Source organism: Suricata suricatta, chromosome 2, assembly GCF_006229205.1.
Source record: "Suricata suricatta isolate VVHF042 chromosome 2, meerkat_22Aug2017_6uvM2_HiC, whole genome shotgun sequence".
In the NCBI taxonomy this organism is placed as follows: Eukaryota; Metazoa; Chordata; class Mammalia; order Carnivora; family Herpestidae; genus Suricata; species Suricata suricatta.
In genome coordinates, this window is record NC_043701.1 from 5,232,073 (window position 1) to 5,237,408 (window position 5,336).

The following is a 5,336-nucleotide window of genomic DNA, read 5'->3' on the forward strand; positions in this document are numbered from 1 at the left end:
TTACAAGATTCTGAACACCCAACAGTGAGGACAAAACTGCCAACCCCTCCCTGCTGTGGAAGTCCCACCGCGTTACCTCGCGAGCCTGTCACAACATGCCACCCTCTGTCATCTGGGCCACAAGGGTGCCCTGCCCGATCCATACATTACAGAGCAGCAAAACTCAATTACTTTCATTTCCAAAATAAAAATGTTGAAAAACTACAAGTTCTCTTTTGTGTTTTTGTTTTTGTTTTTGTTTTCCCTGCCCACCAGTGACAGCAGCTCCCCGGACCCCCACATGCTGGCTGAAACCCAGCACTGTGACGTCTTCATACAGGATGAGCCGACGGCGAACACGGTCCTCAAACCGTAATTATAACTCTGGGTGGTTTGTGAACTCTGTGACCAGATTCCACATCGGAGACACACTGGAAGAGCTTATGCAATCCGAGCCTTGCTGGCACAAGCCGTCACCTGTTTTATTGTGCAGAGTCAGCCTCCGGGCCGTCCCCCAGCACCAGCACCCCCACCCCCCGCCAGGTGCTGTCACGCACGCTCTCAGGCACAGTGCTCTGCCCAGGCCACCTCCCTGGCATCGTCCCTACCACGAAACCGTTCTCCTGGGCACAGCAGCCCTCTGTAGGCAAAAGCCCCCACTACGTGCACTTTGGCTTCCGGGGCTGGAGAGCAAAGCCAATTTCATCCGGGTCCCAGCAGAAATGAGACTCCAACTGTGCACGAAACTTTATGTGAGGATAATCGATGGATTTGTTTTCTACGGCCGTAACCAAGTGCACAGACTGGGTAGCTTAAACTAATACAGATTCATTCTCTCACAGTCTGGAGGCCAGAAGCCCAAAGACCTGGCCTCTCTCGGAAGTCTCCAGGAGATCCTCCCTCGCCCCTCCCAGCCCCCGGGAGCCCCAGGGGGTCCTTGGCCTGTGGCCGCATCAGGCTCTGCCTCTGTCTGCACATGGCCGTGTGCCCTGTGTCCGTGCGTCTCTTCTCTTGCGAGGACACCGGTCGTACTGGAAGGCCACCTCTCATCTTCGACTAATTCTATCTGCAACAGCCCTGTTTCCAAATAAGAGCACATTCTAAGAGGGGTGAGGCGTCAAGTCCGTCGTTTTAAGGGGCACAATCAACCCCTAATAGCTGAACAATTTATAACCACTGCCCGGGCCTAAAGCTGTCCTCAGAGCGCCTTCCGGAGCCAAACTCCTCCTGCGCATGCGCTCCACCTCCGTGGACCTGAGACCGAAGTGGCTCGCTCCCTTTCCGTCTTCTAGGGGCCTCGCCTCCGAGGGCCTCTCGCTCCTCTACCGAGGACCGGCCTTCCAAGGTCATGCTCAGAAAACCACACAGCAAAGTGACCTCGGCGTGCCTCCTCAGACCTGCCCTGCTTGATCTGAATGATACCCTATGGGAGACACGACAGATCAGCCTGATTTGGCCGCGCCAAGATTAAGATTGCTTTAGTTCCGGGGCGCCTGGGGGGCTCAGCCGGTTGAGCGTCCGGCTTCGGCTAATGCCATGATCTCAAGGTTCATGGGTTCGAGCCCCACGTCGAGCTCTGTGCTGACAGCTAGCTCAGAGCCTGGAGCCTGTCTTTGGAGTCTGTGTCTCCCTCTCTCTCTGCCCCCTTCACCCCCCCGGCTCATGCTCGCTTGCGCGCTCTCTCTCTCTCAAAAATAAACATTTTAAAATATATAAATAAAAATAAAACATTGACGCTACAAATAAGAGGTTATGGGACTTGGAGATGTTCACAGAATATTAATAATAATCCCTCAATAGCGAACACTTCACACTTCAATAACCGCCATTAACTGGCATATGCGGCAGCGCTAGAGGTTTAAGCCAGTGGAGGCGTACCTGGCAAATCTACAGGCTTAGTATGAGCTCCTCATTCAAGAGATAGTGGTAAGTAGCTCAACCAATCATATCCCCTCCCTGGAATTTAGCTTTTTTAATGTTTTATTTATTTTTGAGGACAGGAGGCATAGGAACCAAGAGAGAGAATCCCAAGCAGGTTCCCCACCATGAGCACAGAGCCCGATGCAGGGCTCGAACTCATGAACAGTGAGATCATGACCTGAGCCAAAATCAAGAGTTAGACGCTCAGCTGAGCCCCCCAGGCACCCCTCTCCCTGTAACTTAAGTGGAAGAAACAGAATTCTTAGTTTCCAGGGAAATGAAATAGAGAGGAAGGACACACAGAGGGAAGGTGGCGTGCAGAGACCACGAGACAGAGAGGTTCTAAAAAAGCAGACGCGATATCGATTGGTGGCACAAGTTCCAGACAGTTAACAAGGGATCTCAGTCAGCAGAACTGCTCTGAATTCAGAAGCATGTGCACATCCCCCACCACGTCCCCGGGAGGGCTGGCCGCAGTCAGTTCCCTCCATGTGAATTCATACCGTTGATCCCAAATATTTTAGGGAACCTGAATCATTTCTTAGACCAAACCCACCCTCCCCATTCTGGAATAATGGAATCTTCCAAATGCCTGGATCTGACCATAAAGGCTTTAAGACCACTGGAAGATTTCTTTAACGCCTTTGTCCTTCATGACGGCACTGCTTAATCTGGACTCTGAATATTCCAAAGCTAGGGCAACACTTTCGAACTTTGCGAGGCCACCCACAGTAAGAAGTACGTTTTCTGCTGACCCAATGTTCATAAGCAGCATTTTCGTCAATAGCCAAAACATGGAAAAAGCCTAAATGTCCATCAACTGACAAACAGATCAAAAAGATGTGGTTTATATATACAATGGAGGACTACATGGCAATGAGAAAGAATGAAATGTGGCCATTTATAACAACATGGATGGACCTCGAGGGTGTCATGCTAAGTGAAATAAGTCAGGCAGAGAAGAACAGACACCATATGTTTTCACTCATATGTGGAACAGGAGAAACTTAACAGAAGACCATGGGGGAAGGGAAGGGAAAAAAAATAGTTGGGGAGAGGGAGGGAGGCAAACCATGAGAGACCCTTAAATACTGAGAACAGACTGAGGGTTGATGGGGGTGTGGGAGAGGGGAAAATGGGTGATGGGCCTAGAGGAGGGTGCTTGTGGGGATGAGCACTGGGTGTTGTATGGAAACCAATTTGACAAGAAACCATATTTAAAAAATAAAAATAAAAAAATAAAAAATAAACATGTAAATGACACACTGAAAAAAAAAGGAATACATTTTACAATGGAACCCAGTATCCAAAACATATATAACCCACCTACATATATGAACACACACATACCCCAATATCATGAAACAATACGAAACAGTACTTACCAATACCAGCAACCTATTTTCTATTCGGTTCTTCTATTTAAGAAAAGATAACACGTGCGTGTCTGATTTCACAACCAACCAGGGCGTCAAGTACCATCAGTTCAAAATACTGGTGCGGGGGCATCCAAATTCTCAGGATAAAAGTGATCCATCTTACTGGACATTTCATTGTAAGACCTGAAGCTTTAAAATATGTCAACTAAATATAAAGTAGAACACAAACACCATTAAGATAAGGCACAGAAATGCCCAGATATTTCGCACTTTCAATCTGGAGAGCCGCTAGGATGTGAACCCACGCGCTCCCTCTCTTAGAAGTAGTTCAGCGGGGCTGTGGAAGGATTCTGCCCAAATGCCAGTGTTGTTGGGGGTTTTTAATTTTTTTATTTTATTTATTTATTTATTTATTTTTGAGAGACAGAGACAAAGTACAAGCAGGGGAGGGGCAGAGAGAGAGAGACAGAATGGGAAGCAGGCTCAGAGCTGTCAGCACAGAGCCCGATGCGGGGCTCAAGCCCACGAAGTGTGAGATCATAACCTGAGCTGAAGTCGGCTGCTTAACCAACCGAACCACCCAGGCGCCTCCAAATGCCACTGTTCTAACTCAACAAGGCATATTTATGGGACACTCACCTCTAAATCTTCATACCTGGGAATCCAGTTCTGCAGTCGGCTTCCCTGGAGATGGGAGCAGGGGGTCCTCCTCTGTGCTTCCTGAAAGGCAGAGGGCTGTGACCCGCCGGTGGTTGTCCCAACACTGTCAAACAGCCTGAGGACAGTGGGGGACATTTGTGGAGTGGCCGGAAACCCTACTTCTTTAGCAACCACCAAAGGCAAGATCAAGCATGATGGACGTCTCCCTGGCTGGAAAGGCCCCCAATCGCATCCTCATCTTTCGGGCCTGGCCTTCATTTCCCGTGACCTCCAGCGCTGGCCTCCCATCCCCTATCCGCCTGTCACCTGCACTGCTGGAAAAAAGGGTTGCCCACGTGCCTTCTGTGGGAAACACGGAAAGGCCAACCCGCACCGGAGGGCAAGCCCAAGAGACTTGACTCCCCCCACCCCCCCCAAGGATGGTTCAGGAACGTTCCCATACAACCACAGCTGTTGTTTAAGTTTGCCCACTGAATGCACCATGCAGATGTTGACAGGTAAAGAGGTGTTGACTCGCGCTATTTATTTCCTGCGAGGTGTGCCAAGTTCGCCTGTGGCAGGTTTGAGACCAGAACTGGGGAGGCACATGTTTTTAGTGAAATGCGTAACATTTGGAATTAACGGATATCCCATTCTTCCCACGGTCCTTCATCCATGGGTGACGCCTCGTAACCACCTACGACCTCAAAGCCAGACTTGCTAGCTAAGTCTAAAAGTGAAGGGGTTAAAAAAAACAAGAGACCTAAAACCCTACCAAAAAAAAAAAAAAAAGGCAGCGAACCCACAGCCCAGCCCACAAAAGCGACCTGCCTCGTGCTTTTTAAGGGCTCAGTGGGCGCGAATCCACCAACCGCTCAACGTCCCGCCAATCACCGCACTCCTCACAGGTTACCCCGCCCCTCACGCTGCACTAACCAATCACTGGGGAGTCGGCTTCTCTCCGCCCCTCCCGCCCACTCCCAACCCCAGAGACGTTCGAATCCTTCAAACTTCACTCGCGCTCAACCGCGGGGTCGCAGCCGGAATTTATTTTTAGCTCTGGGCCAGCAGCCCCGCCCTTGGCTCCGCCTCCTAGTCGCCCCCAATTGGAGACGGAGTTTCCGCCGCGTCATCGCGCGGGCGGGTGGCAGCTATCCAATCAGCGCCCAGGGAGAACTGGCGTAAGGAAAAGGCGGCGGAAGAGGGTGGGAGGGTCATGACGCAGCGAGTTTCAGTCGTGACTTTTCCGGGGGCATTTTGGCGTCCCCTCTATTTCCCCTTAAAGTAAAACGTCGCCCGACGCATCCCCGTGCGTTTCGGGGGCGTGGGTGGCCGCCGCGGCGGGGAGGGCGGTGCTGACGCGAGCCGCGGAGCGGGGGAGGCCCTCCCGGCGGCGGCGGTCACGTGGGCGTGTTTGGG

At 51.2% G+C, this 5,336-nt stretch overlaps 1 long non-coding RNA gene across 1 annotated transcript; it reads right to left on the reverse strand.

Annotated features, from left to right (window-relative positions):
- Positions 1-714: 714 nt before the first annotated feature.
- LOC115304530 lies at positions 715-4,341 on the reverse strand. The gene is made up of 3 exons (XR_003914480.1): positions 3,934-4,341; positions 3,285-3,467; positions 715-1,056 (listed from the first exon to the last, which is right to left on the reverse strand). It is a non-coding gene; the product is annotated as an uncharacterized LOC115304530 (long non-coding RNA).
- Positions 4,342-5,336: the final 995 nt, after the last annotated feature.